Genomic DNA, 26,087 nt, shown 5'->3' with positions numbered 1-26,087 from the left:
TTTTGGAGGGAACGGTACTACTACTACTTATTAGGAAATTGATGTGGTCAGGTTTTTCGTTATTCGAGGGAACAATACTACTACTTATTAGGAAACTTAACAAACATTGTCAAAAAAAAGAGAAGCAAACTTAGCGTCGGGCGTCGTGGTACTGCGTGGGATCTCCTCGACGCTGCAATGGAGCTTCGCCGAGCGTCGTGCTGCGTTGGAGCTCTTGGCACGCCGTTGAGAGCTGCAATGGAGCTTCGTGGGGATGTCATTGATGCTGCGTTGAAGCTTTTCACGCTCGGTGCTGTCATGACATATTTATGTGATCGAATGACCGCCAATGCACAGATCGGGCGGCTAGCTAGGCGGATGTTTTCTAGACAAAATCATCTGGCTGACTGGTAGTTGTTGCTTATTGTTAATCGATTACGACCAATTTAGATGGTCATAGCATCATTAAAGCATGTACTTCGTTCTGATTGGTCTATGGGCATGTCATGCGGATCAAGCATCAGAGACCGTCCGATACTCCCAGATCCAACGGCCCACACCCACTCACTCTCTCACCCCTCGTCCCACCCGCAGCCCAACCACCCAAACCCTAACTCAGATCCCCTCCCACTCCAGCCACCGCTGCCCCCTTCTCCCCAGATCTAATCCAAGTCCCCCTCGTCCATCGTCCCCTTCCTCTGGTCACCATACCAACCTCGCCACCGGCCTCACTCTCCCCTCTCTCTTCTCCGCCCACCCCTGGTCCTCCCACCACCTGAGCGTGCCACCCACAGCATCCACAGAGCCAGAACCCCTCGCCCTCCCGCCCCCGGCCTCCATCTCCATTCCTACGTGCGTCGGCCACCTCCCTCCGGTGGAGCTCGCCGCCGTCCATGGACTTCCCTCGCCAAGCCTTCCTCGTCTCGCCCCTCCCCTTCACTCTCCATCGACCACACTACAGCCGCTGCGACACACACTAGAGCTCAGTTCGTCCGTTCGAGCTTAGAGAGGAGAAGATGAGGATGTCGCTGCTGAGATCTGCGTCCCAACACCTACGCCGCCGCCGCGACTACTCCTCCTCCGCCTTGCCAGAGTGGAAGGTGGCCACCCACTCTTCTTCTCCCTCTCCCTCTACGACATCGCCGCCACGCCCGGCATCGCCGCCGACGTCTCCCACATCAACACCCGTGCGCTGGTATGTCCGTACCCAGTCTCCCTCCTTCCCATTCGGCTACCTATGCTCACTTCGCTAGATCTGTGCGTGAATGTACTATTTGTCTGATGCTGGTGCTGCAAGTGAAGGGCTTCGTCGGGGACGACCAACTCGGGGAGGCGCTGGAGGGCGACAACCTCGCCATCATCCCCGCCGGGGTGTCCCGCAAGCCCGGCATGACCAGGGATGACCTCTTTAAGATGAACACCGGGATCGTCAAGGGCCTTTGCACCGCCATCGCCAGACACTGTGTAATGCCCCAAGACCGATGTGCCAGGTGTCGTCCAGTTATTCGTTGTTGTTGCCTTGTCTTTTTCTTGCGTGTTGCATTTCATCATGTCATCATGTGCATAGCATCATCATGTTTTCAAAACTTGCATCTGTCCCGGTCTCCTCGTCCTCTCCGTTGTCCGTTCTGAACCCAACCACACTTGCACACGCCCGCGGCATGTCTGAAATATTATTTTATAAGTGGCCGGGAAATGTTCTCGGAATGGGTTGAAAGTTGGCATGCGGTGTTGTTTTGTTGTCAGTAGACCGCCTGCCAAGTTTCATCGCATTCGGAGTCCGTTTGACGTCCCAACGGATAAATATAGCGGCAATAGTAGCCGGTCTAACGTCGGACGTTTTCGGTCTCCGGAAACAGTCGCCGGGCCTCCCTCTCTTCTCTTCTCTTAGCTCGAGACCGTCTGCACAGCCCACCTAGTCCATCCTCCTTCCCCTCTTCGCTTCCGGAGTTGCCCGATGCGATTGCACGGTCCGAAACCCTCTCTGCTCAGCGCATCAAACCCCCTCGCGCGCGTGTCCGAAAAATTGTCCCGGAGCCGACCCGGACAGTCGTCACCGTTGGATCCGGATCATCCCCAAACGTCTACAAAACATCACCGTTTTCTTATTCGGACTCCCTAGCTATTTTAGTCGTGACCGTCCGATTACGATCAGAGGGATCCGATAGCCCCTAACTATTTCCACCTGCCATATATAAACTAGTTCCAACCCTAATAATCAGGAGCCTTGTCCCATCCATCCCATCATGCGGCGCCACTCCTCTTCCTCGGGATCCAAGCCGGCAGCCACCCTCTTTCCTTCCCTCGTTTTCAGCATCGTACCAACCCGAGCCCGCACCCGATCTAGATCCTCTCCCGCCTCCGACCACCTTCCGGGTTTTGCGACGCCGCTCAAATCCTGCAGGAGTGCCAACGCCACCAAGCCATTGCCCATCGTCCTCTGCTTCACGCTGCCTCTGGCGAACAGAGGCCCCGCGCCTGTAGCCTCCCATCCCGCAGCACGCCCGTCCTCAGATCCCCACGCCAGGAGCTCCTTTCCCTTTGCTCGCTTCGACCCTGGGTCGCCGGAGACACCAGGGGGTCTCCCCTGCCTCGCCCCGTTCGCCCGCAAGTTCCGCAGTGCCACCGGAGCTCCCTCCGCCGACGAGAACCACCTGCAGATGAGCCCCGCGCCGCCCGTTCCTTCCTTCCCCGCTTCTCTCTTCTCCCTCTCACATCTCTGTCTCGTTTTCTTTTTCCGTCAGAGAACCAGAGCCGGAGCTTGCCGATGCCTCGTCCAAGCCCGTTCTCGGCCAGATCCGGACGCCCAGGACCTCGTCGCCCCTTCGTCCCGCTCGCCGGAGTTCCGATCCCGGTCATCGGCACCTGCCACGTTGATTCTGCTTCGCCCCGGCCCCTTCTTCTTCGACCACGCGAGGACGAACGTGTGCCGCTCCTGTTGACCGCGACGCACCAGGCTCAGCGCCCCCCCTGCTTCGATCGGCCTGGGAGGCCCAGCCCCGTTGTCCCTAGCCGGCTGCTCTGAAGATGGGCCAAGGCCCATGGGTGAGGCCACCCAGCGCTCCACCTTTTTTGTCCTTCCTGCTATTGGGCTTGTCCCAGATTCAGCCCGATCATGTTTTTTTTTCTCGTTCTGTGAATTTGTCCAATTATCCAGAGTATTTCAGTTTTACAGAAAAACCCTTGTTGATCATGCCTTTAATAATTCCACAACCGTGCATCGGATTGAAAAACTTAATATATGAAATATGCTTAGAATTTTGTCTAGTTTCATAATATGCAACTTTCACCCATGTTTAAAATGTTGTTTGATTAAATTTGCTCCTATGCCATGCTAAAATGATTTAATTCATAACTAATTAACCGTAGCTCCGAATCTAACAAACTTTATATGTAAATGGGGTAGAATTTTGCCTAGTTTAACATGGTGGCATCATCTTGCATGTTTAATAACTATAAAATATGGTTTAGGGCAGAACAGTACCATAACCAAAAACATGCATATGAGGAGTTTCCTGAATTGTTGGTCGTTGTTTCCGGCCTCATTTAAACTTGACTAGTTGGGTAGTTTTCATTTGCTTCACCCTCTTGCCATGTTTAATAACATTTAATATTGTTGGGTACATAAACGAGATCGAACTAAATAATTGATGTGGTGTTCCGTCAATATGCAACTCGTTGCATATTGAGTTCCACTTAATTTGTAGGATTGTTTGTGCACTTTGCCATGCCATGCTTCTTTAAACCGGGCATGCATCATAATTGTTTGTGCATCATGCCATGTCTATGTCGTGGTTGTTTACTATGTTGTCTGCTTCTTTCCGGTGTGCTTCTTCGGGTTGTTTCCGGTAACGTCGTGATTGTGAGGACCCGTTCGTCTACGTTCCGTTTGTCTTCTTTGTGGACTCGTTCTTCTTCCTTGCGGGATTTCAGGCAAGATGATCATACCCTCGAAATCACTTCTATCTTTGCTTGCTTAGTTGCTCGCTCTTTTGCTATGCCTATGCTGCGATACCTACCACTTGCTTATCATGCATCCCATATCGTTGAACCAAGCCTCTAACCCACCTTTGTCCTAGCAAACCGTTGTTTGGCTATGTTACCGCTTTGCTCAGCCCCTCTTATAGCGTTGTTAGTTGCAGGTGAAGATTGAAGTTGTTCCTTGTTGGAACATGGAGATGTTGTTCCTTGTTGGAATATGTCTCACTTGTTGGGATATCACTATATATCTTATTTAATTAATGCATCTATATACTTGGTAAAGGGTGGAAGGCTCGGCCTTATGCCTGGTGTTTTGTTCCACTCTTGCCGCCCTAGTTTCCGTCATATCGGTGTTATGTTCCCGGATTTTGCGTTCCTTACGCGGTTGGGTTATAATGGGAACCCCTTGACAGTTCGCCTTGAATAAAACTCCTCCAGCAAGGCCCAACCTTGGTTTTACCATTTGCCACCCAGCCTTTTCTTTTCCCTTGGGGGTCGCGCGCCCAAGGGTCATCATTATTTTAACCCCCCCGGGCCAGTGCTTGTCTAAGTATTGGTCCAACCCAGAGCACCGTGCGGGGCCGTCCCTTGGCAACTTGGGTTACGTTGGCTCCCGTGCGCTTAGATTATCCAGTGTGCCCTGAGAACGAGATATGTGCAGCTCCTATCGGGATGTCGGCGCATCGAGTGGTCTTGCTGGACTTGTTTTACCATTGTCGAGGATGTCTTGGAGTACCGGGATACCGAGTCTGATCGGAATGTCTCGGGAGGAGGTCTATTCCTTCGTTGACCGTGAGAGCTTGTGATGGGCTAAGTTGGGACACCCCTGCAGGGATTTGAACTTTCGAAAGCCGTGCCCGCGGTTATGGGCAGATGGGAATTTGTTAACGTCCGGTTGTAGAAAACCTGAAGTTGACCTTAATTAAAATGGATCAACAGCGTGTGTAACCGTGATGGTCTCTTTCCGGTGGAGTCCGGGAAGTGAACACGGTTGTTGGAGTTATGCTTGACGTAGGTTGCTATAGGATCACTTCTTGATCATACTTTTATCGACCGTGCTTTGCCTTCTCTTCTCGCTCTCATTTGCGTATGTTAGCCACCATATATGCTAGTCGCTTGCTGCAGCTCCACCTCATACCTTTACCTTACCCATAAGCTTAAATAGTCTTGATCGCGAGGGTGCGAGATTGCTGAGTCCCCGTGGCTCACAGATACTTCCAAAACCAACTTGCAGGTGCCGATGAGTCCGTGCAGATGACGCAACCCAGCTCAGAAGGAGTTCATTGAAGACTTTGTCCTTCGTGTTGTTCCGTTCTAGTTGATCAGTAGTGGAGCCCAGTTGGGGTCGATCGGGGACCTTTGTCGCATTTGGGGTTCTTCTTTTATTTTGGCTCCGTAGTCGGGCCTTGATTGTATTTGGATGATGTAATGCTTTATTCATGTAATTGTGTGAAGTGGCGATTGTAAGCCAACTATGTATCTCTTTCCCTTATGTATTACATGGGTTGTGTGAAGATTACCTCACTTGCGACATATGCCTTCAATGCGATTATTTCTCTAAGTCGTGCCTCGACACGTGGGAGCTATAGTCGCATCGAGGGTGTTACAAGTTGGTATCAGAGCCTTCCCCGACCTTAGGAGCCCCATTGCTTGATCGTTTTTAGCGGCCGAGTTGAGTCTAGAAAAATGTTTTGAGTCATTTAGGAATTATATATCGGAGAGTTTAGGAATTCTTTTTACTTCCCAGTCTCCTCATCGCTCTGGTAAGGCATCCTGACGTAGAGTTTTGACTCTTCTCTTCTCAAATTTCACTAAAAAAAATTTAGGATCACGCGGGTATCTTGGAATCGTTCCAATGGTTTTGTGACGAGAACATTGTCTTGGTGCCTCCTGTCAGGGGTTTTGTGGAAGTGTCCCGGGGAGTTGAGCTCTGAGGTGTTGTTGTCATAATTTTATCGTTGCAGTTCTGGAATACCTGAGTTTAGTACGCCGACATCGAAAATCTCTTTTATGAAGTTCGTTGGTGAGATAACCTCGACGCCTCCCAGTACTGGGGCGGGAGTTCGGGAGTATCGCCATAACTTGTATAACGGATGCTTCTCGAAGGTTGAGGTAGACGATTTCCGAAGGTTTTCTTGGTTATGTGTTGAAGGATGGATACAGCTAGGTGTAGGATTTGCTAGTTTTGGGTGAGATATTATGCTTCCCCTGTATCCCCAACACCTGATTGCATAACCGAAAAGGTTCGGGAGTTTCATAGGTGGGAATTCAAGTAGCTCTTAGGATATCTTTCCGACAAATTTATGATATGAAATTGGGGTTCGACGTCTAGTGGTCCGCCTATTCACGGTTGGTTTTACAGTGGTCTCGTTGTGTCTTAAAGAGTCCTTGGCTATGCCGACTCGGGGACGCTTCGTATGTCATGTGCACTGCCTTGTACATGATGGTGCTGTACGATCGAGCCCGTGTAGGCCCCACCATGAAAACTTTGGACGAAATCTCTATCATATGTTTGTTCCGGCTTACTCTGCAAGCCAATCCTTTGTTTTTGGTTTTGAGTTGTGGTATTCGAGTTGCTTCAAAGTCAAATGTTGATTCCATCCCTTGTCTAAATAGTGTTCTCATACTCCGATGTGAATACTAATCCTTCATGATAGTCGACATTGTCATGACAATCCTTTTCAACCGTTGTGTTTCTCTTCAAGCGGATTCGTTAATTTTCAATATCCGCAAGATTCAATCTCAGCTTTTCTCAACGGTGTTCGTTTCATTCATCCCAAGTTGCCTTTGTTTTTCCCGCCCTCCCTCCCTTGTTTTCTTCGAGGACTCAGATTTCTTAATCAAGTACCATCTTATTGTTGTGACGTCTCTCCATTATTTTCAATCAATATCCTTATCCGATGATTCTCAAGAAGATGCCAACGGAGCTTCAAGTTCGTCATCCTTCACTCATTTTTCTTCTCCGGTGGGTTAAATTCAAGCGTTATTGATCATATCTTTCTCCTCGTTTCAAATACCTTTTCTTACCGGTGCACCTCTTTATCATTCACGCTCGTTATTCTTTTGTTCCGGAGTGCTAAAGATATCTCAGAAGATTCGTGTTTTCCACTCTACATTCGTTCAAGCTCTTTCGAGGATGTTATCTCATTCAAGACATTTAATTTAACCGGTGCATTCTCCTTTTCAAGTAATCATTTCAACGGTGTTTCTTTTGAGTGGGCCCTAACCCACAGGTCTTTTCCCAGGATCTTACCTGACTCTTCTTATTCTCCCGGAGCTAGCCTAAATTCTTTCGAAGTTTCACGTAAGAATGATTTATCATCAGTCAAATGTCTTCTCAAGATCTGTCAATTCTTTTCATCGTTGACTCAACCTCTTCGTTTTGATTCTTCCGGAGTGTCTAAATAATTCAAGGTGGTGTTTCTCGTCGTCCTTCTCATCATTTGAAGATCGAAGAAGAGTTTTACCTCCATATCTTGCTCCATTCTCTTCAAGATTCGTGATTCTAGATTGTTGCCATCCTCTCATAATTATTTTTCGATTGTGAGAATTCTTTTCACCCATCTGGAGCATTTCATGAGTTGTTTTCCATTTCTATTCCCCGAATCCCATCATTTAAGAAGATTTATTCATTCCAGCTTTCAGCTCTCATACTCTAAATCTTACCGGTGCATTGTTCAAGTGATCTATAATCAGCTCATGATCTCTTCGTTCTCTTGTATCTAAATTATCTCAAGCATCTTCGTTCATTTGCTAATTCTTCCCGGTGTTTCTTTATCTTTACTCCGTTCATTTTCAATTCTTACGGTGGTTCGTGCAAGAGTTCTCGTCATTCGTTATCATATCAATTCATGTATTGTTCCAATCCTACCGGCGGTTCGTTCAAGACGTTCTCAAACTTATGATATATCTCTCTTAATCCTTGATACGAGAATAAGTAGTGTGCCAAATCTGTTGATTGTCAATCAATTTAATTGGTGAAGGATAAGCATAATGTAATTCTTATTCTTGTTTCATCAAGTTTGTTCAATTCCTGCTTTCTGGAGTGGTTCATCATATCACATTCTCGGTTCGAGATGCTTTATCTTTTCTTTACCGGAGTTCCAAGCTCTCACGATTTTATCACCACAGAGATCCATCTAAATCATTGCAAGGCTTCAATCTTATTCTTTCCACCAGTCAATTATTTTGGATCATTCTTTTATTACCGGAGTATCTTCATGAAGGTTCTACATGATGGTTCATCAAGGATTTAATTATTTCTCGAAGTGTTCATCGAGATTCTTCTCAAAGGAGCTCAAGTGTTCCTTGTCTTGCATTTTAAAGTGCAATTCGGTCAACCGTATCATTGGAGGTGGTATTATGTCTTTCTTGATAATTTGAGTTCATGTTTTCATGATTCACATGCTGTCAAGATTGGGATATTTTAAAGCCATCAACCTATTCGTTGGAATTGTCTTGGGTTTATTTTTCACCTAAAACTTTCCCTAAGGTTTGTTGCTATTAATGGTGATAATATATGATCCAAGTTCTCCATTTATTTCCCCGGTGAGATAAGTTCTCGTCTTCTTGTTCTTATCAATCCAATTCGTCTTCCTGTGAGTGGCAGGTTGTCACCTCATAATTTGAGATGTATTCCATAAGACCATATCAACCTTACTCTTTCTGTTGGTGGGTTTTCCAACAACCCCGTTCACTCCTTCTCCTAAAGATGCCTGGCCAAACTCTTTTGTGGCAGAAGTTGGCATTTTCGTCTCCATTCTCCTATTTCTATTATCTATCTTCTATTCTTTCGTTCCGGAGGTATTGCAATGTTGTTATTTTCACCCATCATCTCGTTTTGTCAAAGATCATGTTCTTTTCATGCCTATCCAGTTAACCGGAGTGTCGTGCCCTCTTTTCAAGTTATATCACCTTATCAAGTTCTTATTCAATTCCTCTCTTTTCTACCGGAGCGCTGCCCGAATTTGGCCTTCCTTGGTCCCCTTCCTTAACCGGAGTGTTTTCTATGTATATCTTTCCTTCAACCTCAAGGGTTTCGCAATGTTCTTTGTCTCTCTTTTCTAATGGAGTGTTTTCAACTTCGTTCATCTCCGTTGTATTCTTTCTTTCAATTTGTTCAACTTTTCAAGGTTTCTTTGGTTTCACTCGTTTGTCAAAGAAGCAACTTAGTTTTACCTCTTCTCTATCTCTTCCGTTTTCCCTCCGGTGCCATTCTAGATCTCGGGACGAGATCCTCTCGTAGTGGTGGAGTGTTGTAACGCCCCGAGACCGATGTGCCAGGTGTCGTCCAGTTATTCGTTGTTGTTGCCTTGTCTTTTTCTTGCGTGTTGCATTTCATCATGTCATCATGTGCATAGCATCATCATGTTTTCAAAACTTGCATCTGTCCCGGTCTCCTCGTCCTCTCCATTGTCCGTTCTGAACCCAACCACACTTGCACACACCCGCGGCATGTCCGAAATATTATTTTATAAGTGGCCGGGAAATGTTCTCAGAATGGGTTGAAAGTTGGCATGCGGTGTTGTTTTGTTTTCAGTAGACCGCCTGCCAAGTTTCATCGCATTCGGAGTCCGTTTGACGTCCCAACGGATAAATATAGCGGCAATAGTAGCCGGTCTAACGTCGGACGTTTTCGGTCTCCGGAAACAGTCGCCAGGCCTCCCTCTCTTCTCTTCTCTCAGCTCGAGACCGTCTGCACAGCCCACCTAGTCCATCCTCCTTCCCCTCTTCGCTTCCGGAGTTGCCCGATGCGATCGCACGGTCCGAAACCCTCTCTGCTCAGCGCATCAAACCCCCTCGCGCGCGTGTCCGAAAAATTGTCCCGGACCCGACCCGGACAGTCGTCACCATTGGATCCGGATCATCCCCAAACGTCTACAAAACGTCACCGTTTTCTTATTTGGACTCCCTAGCTATTTTAGTCGTGACCGTCCGATTAGGATCGGAGGGATCCGATAGCCCCTAACTATTTCCACCTGCCATATATAAACTAGTTCCAACCCTAATAATCAGGAGCCTTGTCCCATCCATCCCATCATGCGCCGCCACTCCTCTTCCTCGGGATCCAAGCCCGCAGCCACCCTCTTTCCTTCCCTCGTTTTCAGCATCGTACCAACCCGAGCCCGCACCCGATCCAGATCCTCTCCCGCCTCCGACCACCTTCCGGGTTTTGCGCCGCCGCTCAAATCCTGCAGGAGCGCCAACGCCACCAAGCCGCCGCCCGTCGTCCTCTACTTCACGCTGCCTCCGGCGAACAGAGGCCCCGCGCCTACAGCCTCCCATCCCGCAGCACGCCCGTCCTCAGATCCCCATGCCAGGAGCTCCTTTCCCTTTGCTCGCTTCGACCCCGGGTTGCCAGAGACACCAGGGGATCTCCTCTGCCTCGCCCCGTTCGCCCGCAAGTTCCGCAGTGCCACCGGAGCTCCCTCCGCCGACGAGAACCACCTGCAGATGAGCCCCGCACCGCCCGTTCCTTCCTTCCCCGCTTCTCTCTTCTCCCTCTCACATCTCTGTCTCGTTTTCTTTTTCCGTCAGAGAACCAGAGCCGGAGCTTGCCGTTGCCTCGTCCAAGCCCGTTCTCGGCCAGATCCGGACGCCCAGGACCTCGCCGTCCCTTCGTCCCGCTCGCCGGAGTTCCGATCCCGGTCATCAGCGCCTGCCACGTTGATTCTGCCTCGCCCCGCTCCTGTTGACCGCGACGCACCAGGCTCAGCGCCCCCCCTACTTCGATCGGCCTGGGAGGCCCAGCCCCGCTGTCCCTAGCCGGCTGCTCTGAAGATGGGCCAAGGCCCATGGGTGAGGCCACCCAGCGCCCCACCTTTTTTTTCCTTCCTGCTGTTGGGCTTGTCCCAGATTCAGCCCGATCATGTTTTTTTTTCTCGTTCTGTGAATTTGTCCAATTATCCAGAGTATTTCAGTTTTACAGAAAAACCCTTGTTGATCATGCATTTAATAATTCCACAACCGTGCATCGGATTGAAAAACTTAATATATGAAATATGCTTAGAATTTTGTCTAGTTTCATAATATGCAACTTTCACCCATGTTTAAAATGTTGTTTGATTAAATTTTCTCCTATGCCATTCTAAAATGATTTAATTCATAACTAATTAACCGTAGCTCCGAATCTAACAAACTTTATATGTAAATGGGGTAGAATTTTGCCTAGTTTAACATGGTGGCATCATCTTGCATGTTTAATAACTATAAAATATGGTTTAGGGCAGAACAGTACCATAACCAAAAACATGCATATGAGGAGTTTCCGGAATTGTTGGTCGTTGTTTCCGGCCTCATTTAAACTTGACTAGTTGGGTAGTTTTCATTTGCTTCACCCTCTTGCCATGTTTAATAACATTTAATATTGTTGGGTACATAAACGAGATCGAACTAAATAATTGATGTGGTGTTCCGTCAATATGCAACTCGTTGCATATTGAGCTCCACTTAATTTGTAGGATTGTTTGTGCACTTTGCCATGCCATGCTTCTTTAAACCGGGCATGCATCATAATTGTTTGTGCATCATGCCATGTCTATGTCGTGGTTGTTTACTATGTTGTCTGCTTCTTTCCGGTGTGCTTCTTCGGGTTGTTTCCGGTAACGTCGTGATTGTGAGGACCCGTTCGTCTATGTTCCGTTTGTCTTCTTCGTGGACTCGTTCTTCTTCCTTACGGGATTTCAGGCAAGATGATCATACCCTCGAAATCACTTCTATCTTTGCTTGCTTAGTTGCTCGCTCTTTTGCTATGCCTATGCTGCGATACCTACCACTTGCTTATCATGCATCCCATATCGTTGAACCAAGCCTCTAACCCACCTTTGTCCTAGCAAACCGTTGTTTGGCTATGTTACCGCTTTGCTCAGCCCCTCTTATAGCGTTGTTAGTTGCAGGTGAAGATTGAAGTTGTTCCTTGTTGGAACATGGAGATGTTGTTCCTTGTTGGAATATGTCTCACTTGTTGGGATATCACTATATATCTTATTTAATTAATGCATCTATATACTTGGTAAAGGGTGGAAGGCTCGGCCTTATGCCTGGTGTTTTGTTCCACTCTTGCCGCCCTAGTTTCCGTCATATCGGTGTTATGTTCCCGGATTTTGCGTTCCTTACGCGGTTGGGTTATAATGGGAACCCCTTGACAGTTCGCCTTGAATAAAACTCCTCCAGCAAGGCCCAACCTTGGTTTTACCATTTGCCACCCAGCCTTTTCTTTTCCCTTGGGGGTCGCGCGCCCAAGGGTCATCATTATTTTAACCCCCCCGGGCCAGTGCTTGTCTAAGTATTGGTCCAACCCAGAGCACCGTGCGGGGCCGTCCCTTGGCAACTTGGGTTACGTTGGCTCCCGTGCGCTTAGCTTATCCGGTGTGCCCTGAGAACGAGATATGTGCAGCTCCTATCGGGATGTCGGCGCATCGGGTGGTCTTGCTGGACTTGTTTTACCATTGTCGAGGATGTCTTGGAGTACCGGGATACCGAGTCTGATCGGAATGTCTCGGGAGGAGGTCTATTCCTTAGTTGACCGTGAGAGCTTGTGATGGGCTAAGTTGGGACACCCCTGCAGGGATTTGAACTTTCGAAAGTCGTGCCCGTGGTTATGGGCAGATGGGAATTTGTTAACGTCCGGTTGTAGAAAACCTGAAGTTGACCTTAATTAAAATGAATCAACAGCGTGTGTAACCGTGATGGTCTCTTTCCGGCGGAGTCCGGGAAGTGAACACGGTTGTTGGAGTTATGCTTGACGTAGGTTGCTATAGGATCACTTCTTGATCATACTTTTATCGACTGTGCTTTGCCTTCTCTTCTCGCTCTCATTTGCGTATGTTAGCCACCATATATGCTAGTCGCTTGCTGTAGCTCCACCTCATACCTTTACCTTACCCATAAGCTTAAATAGTCTTGATCGCGAGGGTGCCAGATTGCTGAGTCCCTATGGCTCACAGATACTTCCAAAACCAGCTTGTAGGTGCCGATGAGTCCGTGCAGATGACGCAACCCAGCTCAGAAGGAGCTCGTTGAAGACCTTGTCCTTCGTGTTGTTCCGTTCTAGTTGATCAGTAGTGGAGCCCAGTTGGGGTCGATCGGGGACCTTTGTCGCATTTGGGGTTCTTCTTTTATTTTGGCTCCGTAGTCGGGTCTTGATTGTATTTGGATGATGTAATGCTTTATTCATGTAATTGTGTGAAGTGGCGATTGTAAGCCAACTATGTATCTCTTTCCCTTATGTATTACATGGGTTGTGTGAAGATTACCTCACTTGCGACATATGCCTTCAATGCGATTATTTCTCTAAGTCGTGCCTCGACACGTGGGAGCTATAGTCGCATCGAGGGTGTTACACACTGCCCCAACGTGAGCTCTTATTACCCACTCTGCCGCCATGTCACTTTAGATCTGCAGTTCAGCGGAGGCGACATAGCTAGATTTTGTTGCCAAATGCGGTAATCCTACGTTTTGCTGCTTGGGATGGCTTGTACTACTTGCCAACAAATGCAGTATGTTTTGCGTTCATTTCTGATCTAGGGCATAGGGACAGAGCAGACATATTGTTGCATAGGATTACTCTATACTAGCAGTCTACAACAGTTGTTTGCCTAAAATGAACCCAACTGCCACAGCCAAGTCAGGTGTTACTTTCCTGCCCGAAATTTGTAGGCTGCTTCTAGTAGGAGGCACACTTGGTTCAACCCTTGTTCTACAGTTTGAGCTTGACACTCTTCATTTATGTTCTCGGGCAATGAAGTCACATTGTTTCATATGATTGTTGTAGGTTGTAATAAAAGTTTAAAACAATGGGTTGCTCCAAATGAATCAAATTGGCACTGCCAGTCGGGTGTATGCTTTGCATTCGGCGATGATCTGAGGGAGAGCAGTCACGTAGTCGCATCATAGGATGACTGGCACTTTGTTTGCCCAAAATGAACCCAACTGCCACTACCAAGTCAGGTGTTTCTTTTCTACCTCAGTGTTTAGGCTGTTTGAAGACAACACAGTTGCTTCGGGCCTTGTTTTATGGTTTATGTTCTGGGGCAGTTCAGTCATATTGCCTGCACCCCGCACGACCTCCCCTTATAGTCCGCTCGATTTCTCTTTTGGTCTTGTCATGTGCCAAAATTAAGTGGTAGCATCTGATGCAAATTTATCAGTGATGATCCATAGTTGTGAACCATTGGTTTTAATATGCAAACAACAACAGTGCTAGAGATGCTACAATATATTTAATGTATACTTTGCTGTAAGTTCTTGCTTACATTAGTGTCTTTCATTTCTGTCCTCATTAATGTGTAACTGAGAATGAACATATTTCTCTCTTTATAGACTGCTAGATTGTACAAGTTGAACGATCTTCTCTAGTTTAAACCAGTTGGGATCCATAAAATACAATATGACTTCTTTTGTATTTCACCTAGCTTGTAACTAATATCCTTGCTGCTAATTTACCTCAAGTTTATCTGAACATGGCTGAAATGAGCGCTGGGAAGTCCTTAAGTAATTGCTTTCATTACATCATAGTTAGCTGAGAATATCGACTTGAATATTTTATGTATGCCCTTATGCATGTCCACACACGGTTGGGCAAATACCGAGCTGTAGTGGAACAACATGGAGTTAGAGAACTTCAAGGACAATATCAACTAGGTGACCGGCATTATGGCGGCTATGTACGGCGGCGACCACAAGTTCTCCGTGAGTTGGCTCCATCTCCTACCCCTAGCTCCCTCTTTTCTGCTCCAATAGCATGCTCTGTTGGTTTAGAACACTAGCAGCGGGATTCTACCATGTATACGTACTAAGCAGCACGAGGTCAAGCACATCATGTACACTAGCAGCTTGATTGGTTCAATATATACTAGCAGTAGTACCTCATGTACATGTAATTGGACTCCCAAGTTCTTTCCAGGGTGTTGTTCTTATAAATTCTTCTGTGTCTTGCTCTTTTGTTGGTGCTACTACACATGTTAGATTGTTAGTTGTACTTGTTTCTATCTCAAATTACTTGGGTGTCATTCATATGTATAACATAATTGTATTGCAAAAAAATCTTCTTTCTAAATTCTGTTGGCTAAAGAAATAAGCTATGTACCACACACACACACACATAGAGAGAGAAAGATAGGCAATCTTCTTATGTTTCCATTTTCAATCTGTTATTTACATAATTTCTTCATTGTGGAATGCTTCTCCTTACTGCCTCCTAGTCCCCATTTTCTTTGTGTTGTCACTTTTGCTTGTGGTAGCCATTACGTAGCTCGATCTTGTCTGTCTACTAATTACCAGTTAATAGTATTTGGCTTCTATGTGATGACATGTGTTGATAGATAGGTACTAGCTATATGTTTTCCAGGTTACACGCTAATTGTACTCCTTCAGTTTACTCTTTTAAACATGACTTGGTTACCTAAACCCCGCTCTGCCCGTGTATATGCCAAGTGTAGCTTCCCCTAAGATATTCACTTTGCAACTCCATCTATTGATGCTTTGACACTAAATGCAATGTGTAGGGAGCTTGATAAAGCTTGGACGTTGGTCATGGCTCCGACGGTGCTGATGCTATTGGACTGGTTGTGGCCTCATGCATGGTAGTAGGCTTGGCTGGCCCCTGACTATAGAGTGTTATATTGTTGAGCGTTTTATCTGTAGAGTGCTATATTGTTGAGTGTTTTATCTGTAGAGTGCTATATTGTGATTGGTGGAATAATGTATGGTTATATTGTGATTGTGTGGAATGTTGTAATAAACTGAGTTTGGTTGTTATTTGAATATATTTTAAATGTGTTCTCTGATTGGTATATATATGAGTTACGAGCTTTGAAAAATTAAAACCTAATGACTGGGACCTAGTGCCTTGAAGAATCTGGCAATGTGCACCCCGTTGACTACAATAATCTGAAAATTGAATGTAACAAAAAAACAAAGAAAGCCAAAAATAGAAATTATATAGAATGTGAAAAGGCCGCATCTCAGAAAGCAAAAAAGGCTGAGTTAATGCGCCAAGCCCATGTAGCTGACCAAAATTAATAGGAAAAAAATACAAGAAGGCTGAATTGTTGGGCCCGGCCCATGTAAAACACCAAATTGGACCGGGCTGATTCTTATCAACGACCAATTCAATTGGTCGCAATTTTGCCACATCGGCTTACCACGTTGGATCCGACGTGGCCTGGGAAGACAACCAGTGACCAAAATAATTGGTCATTGAACCAATGATCTTTTATTTTGGCCGTTGCCTTCTACGACCATTTCACAACAAAGGTCGTCAATTTCATTAAAGATGGTCAGCTTTTGACCAAGTGTTTTGGCCACAAAAAGGCCGCAAATGAAAAACAATGACCAATATTGACGGTCGCAAGTTGACATATTTCTTGTAGTGAAGTCCAAAGGGTTTTCCCTTTGGTGATAGAAGACCAAGACGGTGGCGTGGCAGGACGGAACTCATCGTGGAGCCCCTGGCACGTCATAGATAGCACCTTTTGCAGGTGAATACCACCTTTCGTCAGAGAAGCTCCGACGCATGTCCCCTTTCGAATTGCCGCCCTATGGTAGCCCTTCCCGCTCATATTTTTGACGAAGAGGCCCAAGACATCTATATAAGGGGCAGAGCGGCCGTCGTAGCAAGGGGTCAACCACATCGGCTCTTGCTCAAACCCTAGCGCCATTGCTAGCCTCAAAGAGCTCAAGCTCACCTTGTAGCTCCAAGAGCACTGTACACAGAAAAACAACCAAGTAGGAGTAGGGTTTTACACCGCACGGTGGCTCGAACCTGGGTAGCTCGCGATGTCCTCGTCGTGCCTAACTCGTAGTCTTGTAGACGCAAAGTCAGGCCCCCAGAGCTCGAACTAGGATTTTGGAGGATTTCCCGTAGCTCAAAATCAATCCCCCGACAGTATTCTTTCTTGATGAGGTGAAAAGGTCCTATTATTATTTGGTGTTTCCACACACATAACATGGTGGGTGATTATTGAAGCATCTTTGATATTTGTTTGACATCATTAATGTTAACACTCAGAAAACTTGTGTCACCTTGTCTAATTTTTTTGTTCCATGACAACGCACGGGTCATTAAACTAGTGAGAAGAATTTTTTTAGTGCCACATCAGAACTCATGGCAAAATGATGAATCTAGGCATGAAGCCAAGTTCGATCATCGTGAGGTTAGTCCATCATTGTCATAATTCCATCCATTATTTACACAAATAACACAATCAGCTAGATGGTAGGTAAGAACTTTGGATAATAACTGCATATTTGCTTTTTACACCGGTGAGTTTTGCCTTACCTTTCTTCTGTTTGAACATATCCATGTAACATCTCGCAAGGTGGACACTGGACCAAACCATCTTACATGTCTGTTTGTTTTGTTTGTGTTGTTCCTTTTCTATCCCACACGTAACAATGCGAGGCACTGTCTTGGTCACTGGTCCAATATCCCTCCATTGCACATTAACCCTTCATGGCTACAATATGTTTGCCTGGCTGAGTTAATGATCTCACTTTATCATTTTCACTCCATTTAGCAACATTATTATGATCTCCTTATGTTGTTTTTAATTATTATATTTGCAAGGTTATTTCTATGCTTTCTTGTTGCATTGTGGTTGATATAGCATATGCATAATTATTATTTATGGTGTTATTATAAGATGCTTTCCTGCTATTCTTTGCTACTACTATTTGTTGTGTGGACCATCTGTTGGAGTCGAGCTCAAATAGTAGTAGGACTTGAACCCTGGTGGGTTGGGGATACCACTAAAAACGCATAATTTTGCCCTCCCACTGAAAGTGATAGCCGGAAATCCTGAAATAAATCCAGGAATATGCGAGCACCAGGACTTGAACCCTGGTGGGCTGGGGATACCACTGTCTCTCTAACCATCCAACCACATGTTGGTTCGCCTCATCCCAACGAGGTGACAGCGACGGTGGGTGGGAGGCTGGGAGGGTAATATTTCCTTCTTCTTCTTTTTTTGAATAAGGGAGGGTAAAATTTCCTGAAATCTAAGATCTAGTTGGGCCGGCCCAAATAGTGTTGCTGGTGGTTGGTGGCACGACCATAGGCTGAGGAGGGGAAAGCGGAGGGGAAGATGGCGGCGGCTGAGGAGGGGAAAGCGGAGGGGGAGATGGGGGAGGGGAAAGCGGAGGGGAAGATGGGGGCGGCGGAGGAGGGGAAAGCGGAGGGGAATATGGGGGAGGGGAAAGCGGAGGGGAAGATGGGGGCGGCGGGGGCGATGGAGGTGGATCTCTCCTCTCTTAGCCGCTCCAACCCCTTCGTTGAGGTCAAATTCGGCAATGATTTCGTCGACATTCCCTACTACGCGGACGAGAGCCCCGCCTGGTTGCTGCTCGTCGGCGTCATAAGCGGCGCCCTGCGCTTCCACCGTTTTCGCGTGGCGAGATCCGGGCGAATCTCAGGTCAGAGCGAGGACAGGCTCGAGATTTTCCACGACCTCATGAAGCCGCAGGGGTGCAGCTCGAGCGCCAGCGCAGCCCTGGTTCCTGACGGTCGCTCGCTCTGCCTCCTGCAGCGGGTCGAGAAGGCGCAAACCGACGCCCTGCAGCTGCAGCTGCCGGCCGAGGAGGAGCCGCCGGCCGAAGTACCGCTTCCCCCGCTGGATCCAAGCATGCGTGGCCGGTGCATGCCCATCTCGGCCGACGGCCACATATGGGCCGTGTCGGCTACCTATTCTTCTGGCACGAGTTTCCGTCTCCTAGTACAACGCCTGGTCATTGAAGAGGAAGAGGGCGCAGCTTCCCAACGTTGGGAGCAGGTCGGCCCCCCCTTCGACCAACATTGCAAATTCGAGCCCTCCCTTCCCACCATATGGGGTCTTGACTTCCTCCAGGGCTACGCGGTGCTCCCTGGCCATGGCCGTGAGAGGGGCACCCTCATCCTGCTCTCCCTCCAAAACGGTCTTTTCTTCACTTTCAATTGCTCCTCCCCTGACTTGGGCTGGACCAAGGTAGTCCAAACCTCAGAGGACAAGGATTACGTCCCTATCCTCGGCCGTGGCCTCTATGTACAAGAAACCAATGCCATCTACATGCTCCGCAAAAATGTGATCTATGAATACAAGCTGGGATATGAAGAGAGAAGTCTGAAGATTGGTACCCCTATGGAGATTATATTTCCTTGTGTTGCACGAAGCAGAGCCCATGGCTTCCTCACCCATCTGGGCTCGGGCGTCATGTGCTCTGTCTTGATGAGTACGGCGCTCCCATGCTGGCAGGACCACCTACACGCCATTATCACCACCTTCCAGCTTGGTCCTGGCCCCCACATCAAGGTCCTGCACTCCACCTCCCGCCAGCTGGACGTCTTGCCCATGGAAGACATCAATGAATTTGAATTCCGCTTTCTTCAGTAAGTTTCTCTGTCCACTAAAGCCATGTACACATTTTGACCATTAATCCATGCATTCATTTTGGTCATCTTGCTTACAAATTATATTAATCTTTTGCCCACTAATCAATCACTTAGAGAGTATAAGGATGACAAGGTGTTGCCTCAAGTCCATGAAGTCCATGATGCAGAGGAAGTCCATGAAGAGAAAGCGCTTCATGATCCTTGCAATACTTGCAGGTCTTGTTCCACAAGCTTGAGCTTAGCTTAGATATTTTATTCCAAGTTTCTTGTGCATGACATATTTTCCTTCTTGCACGCAGGCATCATCTCCCACCACTTCCTCCTCCTCCCTATGTGAAGCCACATATGGACAATGAACTCTTGTTTATTATCTGCCAAGCTGGTTCACAATCATTTATCTATAAAACAAGTCTCATGGATCTGAATCCAGATCTGAGTCCAAGGTTAGGAATAGCCACTCCTCTCAAACCGCATTACATTGTACCTGGAGATGATCATGGTCCGAGGCATTTTTTTGTCAGTGGCTCAGAACTATATGCTGTCTCATTCCTAAAAGATGGCATGTATGTGCTTAACCTGGACACCAGATGTCAGCATCTTGATCCCCTTGCAAGGCGGCCTGTTTCTTCTGTTGACCCTTTTATCATGGCTATCCAAGTTGGTAGGGCAACTCTTGCTCTTACTGAAACTCTCCAAGTTTACCGTAAGGCCCACCTTGTTTGTCCTCCTCGATCCATCTCATGGGTGCGCTGCATGACAGATCACTCTCAGATTCCTGACAGGAAGGTCAAGCTGTCCGGATATGTAGTAGTGAGTGATAATTCCTTTATAGTCTGTGATACTCTCACATGTTCTTGTCTTCACTTTGACCTGGATGCCAATAAGTGGCATGTTGTCATGCCTTGGGCTCCATGGGGAGAATACCCGCCGAGGGATATGTCTAGTTATCGCTTTCTAAATGGCAGATGTGTATTTGTGGATGGTTTTATCTACACATGCTCAGGAAAAGGGCTTGCTGCTTATGAACTACTCTATGAAGATAATTGTGTGTATCTAGACATCCCAATATATTTGCCACTCTCATGGGAGAGTGAGATGTGGCGGACTGAAAGAATGTGTTTGGATTATGCTGGCAAAGATGTCAACTCCGGTGCCATCTTGTTTTGGGTGGTGCAAGGTGAATATCTCCCTGTCTCTCTCCCTCTCTCTTTTATGCATTTCATGAAAGATGCCATCACCTCTAATGTTCTTATAGGTTTGCAAATGAAATATCGTGACCCCCAGAATAAGCTATGGATCACAGCAGTGAAGGTTGAGGTGGAGAAAACACCCAGGAAGAGCATGACACCGGTGGGAATTAGGCATGTGGTCTCTGCCACACGTCTCATTGATCAACAGGAAACAATGGATCAGAAGGAAGTGATCAGTACCAGATGTTGTGCTGTCTCTTTCTGATGCGCTTGCCATTATTTTTTGCTCACAAGTCAACTTGTACTTTATTTTGGTAGACTCTCGTTGCACCAGCTAGTGACAAGTGAACTTGTATGATCCTCTTGCTTCTTCTGTGAATTCTCACAAGTCAACTTGTACTTTATTTTGGTAGACTCTCATTGCACCAGCTAGTGACAAGTGAACTTGTATGATCCTCTTGCTTCTTCTATGAATTCTCACAAGTCAACTTGCACTTTATTTTGGTAAACTCTCATTGCACCAGCTAGTGACAAGTGAACTTGTATGAGCCTCTTGCTTCTGTGAATTCTCACAAGTCAACTTGTTCTTTATTTTCGCGGACTCTCATTGCACCAGCTAGTGACAAGTGAACTTGGATGATCCTCTTGGTTTTCTGTGAATTCTGTGAACTTGTATGCACCTTGCTTGGAACTGTGAATTTATCGCTTTAGAATTTTCGTTTAATTTGTTGCTTTAGAATTGTGGTCTCCCTGAAGTTACCATTAAAATATAATCACAAAGTTGAGCATTAATTTGGGACCACAGAACGCAAATCATATGAATCATGTTTTTTTGTGGAACTTAAATTACGTTTTTTTATTCTTTGGGAGGCAAGGGAACATAAAATTAGGTCAGGGCATCTCCAACACTGATCTGCAAATTTTCTCTCGTGCTTATATGTACGCTTTATTCCTGTATATGTTCCTCTAAAGGGCAATTTGAAATTCAAATAAGTCTGATCCATAGCGCGCGTTCGATGGCAAATTTGACAAATCTACTCTCTACCCAATATAGGGAGGATTGTTTCTCCACTTTTTTCGTGCACCAGGCCTTTTCGTACGTTCCGTTCCTTTTTTCGTACGTCCGGTCGTCTTCGTTCGATTCCCACGTTGGGTAGTATTAAAAAAACGCTGGTAGGCTTTGGGCCTTGGCCCATCACCCGCTCCAGACACCCTCCAGACCGCTCGCCTCGCACCTCCCGCTTTGCTCGCTCGCCTCTCCAGATCGCCTCCCCAGGTCGCCCTCAACAGCAGTTCCAGATCGCCCTCGGCAGTAGCTGCAGGTCACTCTAGATTGCCCTCAGCAGCAAGCCAGCAACTCGCCTGCCGGATGAAGAGCCTCTTCTCCGAGCAAGGCCAGCTGCTCCTCCACGCCTCCGATTTATCCTATGCCTCCGAGCTCGCACCTTCAGAACTCGCGGCAACGACTCCGCTTCCCTCTCCTTGTCCGCGCCAGTGATGGATGCCTCATTTTCTTCCTCCTCCGCCTTCGGATCAAGTGTTGCGCCATCTTCTTCCTCCTCTTGTCCCCGGATCTTCAAGTGCAGCTCCATCTTCCTCCTCAGCCTCCGGATCAGCAGTAGGTACTCCTGCACAAGATATACATCCAGTTTGTAAAGAGAGCATCTTGCAAAAAAAAAGGTTTGTAAAGAGAGCTTGATCAATTAAAACTGTAGCGTAAAGTGGAGTAAGAATTCAAACTGAATAAAATAGGCTTGTGCCATGTGGGAACAGGAAACATGGAAGAATTGCATTGAGAATGTCAGGACGAGAGAGGAGTACCCAAACTAGCATTACTCACACATATACTCCACAATCAACTTGAGAGTTCACCAAATGCCAGGTTGGACCACATTAGCAAAGCATGCTCCACAATCAACTTGAGAGTTGAAACTTACAAAAAAAGAATTTATAACAGTATATAGATTTCTCTGTGTCGCATGCTAGAGATGCATAGAGCAATGTTATCGAGAATTCAGTAAATGGTGGTACACAAAAGGAATTTTTTTAGTTGATTCGTTCAGAGCCTTGGTTCAGTTCTTGGTACAGAAAGAACTGCGTGCATTGTCAATTATGGAGTCAGATGTAAAGATCAAATATACAAACAACTGCAGCATACAGAACCAATGACCAATACAGGAGTGCGGTCTATAAATATCTTTCTCGTGAAAAAAAAAACTATAACATCTTAACCGAAGAAAGGGAGGTTGCTTAGAAAATATCAGCAATGATTTCTTTGGAAATATTTGGGTAAAACAAATTGCTTCTCATTTGTAAAGTAGATAAGGAAATTCTAGGGAAGCAAGGGGGAGAGACAGAGAAAAAGTGAATATCACATGAGCATCTTAAGGCATACCAGATTATCAGAAAGCGAAAGACCTAAAGAGCACTAGGTGAAATCATGCCACACTAGATTTTCGTGATACTGCTAGCCTCAAGTAGCCTGCACACACGAGTTCTTTCTAATAACCACATACTCCATGAATTACTTACATTCCATTTTCTAGCATTAGCAACAACTTCACTCCCAACTCAAAAGCCTAGGCCAAATACTGAAATCAACTGATGCGAATTTGGCAATTCCAAGTTCAGTAGCAACATAAAGCTTACCAGCTATACTTTGGGAAAAAACAACTCCAAGTTCATTCTTGGCATTTGAAAGGTAGTGTGCCCTTGCATCACCAAGAGAGAGCTTTATACTGTTTTAGGTTTGCAATCTCAGTTGCACGAACATCTTGCTGCCTACAACAAACATGAGAGCAGGGCATGAGCAATAATTAGTGAAACAATGATAAGCAAGTTTATAAATCATGTATGTAGAAAAATAGGGGTAAAGAGAAAAAGTAATTCATGTTCCTGCAGATTGCTTATTTTCAAATTGTTGCATCATCTACTAGAGCAGCATGACATTTTCTCTGCCCACAAGATTCATTTGATACAAAACTAGAGCAGCACGAAATTTTCAAATTATACTCCAGCTACAAGTTCTTTACAGTTCGACTAAACTGACTGCAGTGAGTAAGCAACACATCTAAGCAAGCACATCCAGAGAGGGGATGGCGGAGAGGATGCTGACCATGTCGGTGCGGAGGGCGTCCCCGAACCCCTGCTCCTGGTCGGCCAGCTCGTCGGCCGAACCGCAACCCATGAAATCACTGGAGGGGCTTCTCCCCGGTGCTATCCATCCCAGCACGACCCCTGCTCCTCCGCAAGGGAACACTGAACATTGGTACACAAGAAATATGAATAAATGCACCAGATATATGAATAAATGCAAGCATGTTCATAAAAAATAAACTGGCTACTGTTCTCTGCTCCAATACTCCAGATAGTCGCAAACACAAGCATGTCATTAGTCCTTCTGCTATTAGTCGCAACAATACATCCTGTCTATTCCAATTTTCCCACTAGACAGCAAGATCACGACACATGCAAACAAACATGAAAACATGGTAATAGCATCAGAGCGTCACCTGAATATTTATACTCGAATAAACATAGAAATATCAACATAGCATCATCTGTATTGAGAATCAATGCTAGAAGAAAAATGAAAACATGGAATTTAGCACCAGGAAACATGCAAAAACTTGTTCAGGCCAAAGATATGATCAAGACACCAGGACACGTCATCTATATTACAATTAACAACTCCAGCATTTGTACTCCTATGATCAGCAGAAGCAAGCATTAAATAAATGGAGACATGCATCACCGGGAAAGCAAGATAAGCATCGCAGCAATGGATTGAAAAGAAGAAAGAAAAATGGACCTTTGGATGTGAAGGTCACCACGCTGGGCGAGACCCTGCCTTGTCGGCCTCGGCCTCCTCGTGGTGGCGGTCACGCGCGCGGGGAGCTGGGATCTGGATCGGGGAAGAAAACTGGCGCGGCCAGTGGCGGAGGACTCTGGTCGGCTCTCCCCTCCGTCGGCCAACACGCGGGCAGGCGAGCTCGACGGAGCGCCGCACATCGTACAATCGATGCACGCATGCGCCGGCTTGGGTCCGTGGTTCGTGGGGGCGATGTAGTTCTCCTTGAGGCGGAGGCACCGGAGCTGCGGCGAGATGTGTCGGGAGAGAGAAAGAAAGGGGATGGAGGAGAGGTGCGTCCTTGGGGAGCGCTGGTGGAGTGCGGTGTGTCTCAGGATAAGGGTGGACTGCAGGTTGAAGGTGAAAAAAAATGAGGTAATATGATCGGAAGTCATAGAACTTGCGCTCAATATTCAGTTTGATGCTAAAACTTTAAAAATACGGATTTGTGGTCATCTAACTTGACATCGCGTGCAAATACGGTCACAAAATACGCATGCGGACATATCAGGGTGTATGGGCCTACTTGTCGGTGAGTGATGGCCTTTGGCCAACTGATTTTTGCACAAAACAACCTTACTATTTTTTATTTGCGGGAAAGGCCAACCACTGTACAGCAGCATATTGATACAAAAATTAATGGAAAGGACCGACCTCTGTACAACATATAGGTACGATAATTAACTAAAATATCAGTGAGGCGGGACTCGAACACACGACACAAATTAAGGACACAAGATCCTCAAAAAAAAATTGAGGACATGAGCCACTCTAGCCAACCAATCAACCCTTGACGTTCATATTTCAAGTATGGATAACAAACTAAGATGTATTGAATGTGGAGCCTAATGACATTTAATTTTTCGTACCTATGAGCAGTGGGTCCTACCTGTTATTGCACATTGAAAATTAACAGGAAAAAGTGTGGCCCCCAGCTCTCGAACAAACAACCAAACAGTGGCATACAAGACATTCTAGCCGCTACAATCTACACATATTACACATCTACGGTGAATAATTAGTCTTAATGTACTAGAAATATGTAAATACTACGTAAACAATAATTACAACAATAAAAATAACGTCTAAATATGTGTTATAAATATTGTACATACAAACTATATAACCTACTTTTAAATTTGTTCACGTATTTTAAAAATATTCATATATTTAATTTATGAATTATAAATTTTGTATCCTTTAAAATAAATATTTCCAAAATTAAAATTACAAATATCATTTTAACTTTACAAACATTTCAATAATTGTTCTCGCATTTGTAGAGTTCAACTTTTGCGTAACTTAAAATGTAAACATTGACATGAATATTCAATCATGTATAATATTGAAATTATATAATTTTTCGAATATAAGTCATGAGTAAAGTTTATACACAAGTGAATAATTTCGAAAATTTAGTAAATGTTTGAATTCATCATTTTGCATGATTTAAATATAAGCCTCGAGTGTGTTATTTTTCTTGGATTCATTAAACATATTTGTTTAATAAAAAAATTCAATGTCAGTTTAACTAAATATTTTTTATATAAATATGCATGTGTATATTTAAATGTTTTTATTTACTAATAATGATCGCTTGTATGTATAATATTCTTGGAACATAAATTTGTTAATTATGTTTTACAAATATCTTTAAAAAATAGCAAGTGCAAAATGGGCCGCAGTATCCGCAGAAATAAGCCGGCAATGGCAACCCCCTTCC

The 26,087-nt window shown here is 45.8% G+C and overlaps 1 long non-coding RNA gene and 1 pseudogene across 2 annotated transcripts; one reads left to right on the top strand and one right to left on the bottom strand.

Annotated features, from left to right (window-relative positions):
- Positions 1-18,132: 18,132 nt before the first annotated feature.
- On the top strand, positions 18,133-20,926 carry LOC125539570 (uncharacterized; annotated as a pseudogene). The gene is made up of 4 exons (XR_015617303.1): positions 18,133-19,321; positions 19,439-19,540; positions 19,624-20,501; positions 20,580-20,926. The product of XR_015617303.1 is annotated as an uncharacterized LOC125539570 (transcript).
- A 508-nt stretch (positions 20,927-21,434) lies between these two features.
- On the bottom strand, positions 21,435-24,712 carry LOC125539571 (uncharacterized). Its single transcript, XR_007296901.2, has 4 exons — positions 24,326-24,712; positions 23,630-23,772; positions 23,164-23,295; positions 21,435-22,142 (listed from the first exon to the last, which is right to left on the bottom strand). It is a non-coding gene; the product is annotated as an uncharacterized LOC125539571 (long non-coding RNA).
- Between the last annotated feature and the right edge of the window lie 1,375 nt (positions 24,713-26,087).

Source organism: Triticum urartu, chromosome 2A (assembly GCF_056163025.1).
Source record: "Triticum urartu cultivar PI428250 chromosome 2A, HENAU_Tu73, whole genome shotgun sequence".
NCBI lineage: Eukaryota > Viridiplantae > Streptophyta > Magnoliopsida > Poales > Poaceae > Triticum > Triticum urartu.
Note: the sequence above shows the minus strand (reverse complement) of the source record. Positions and strands in the feature narration are given on the sequence as shown.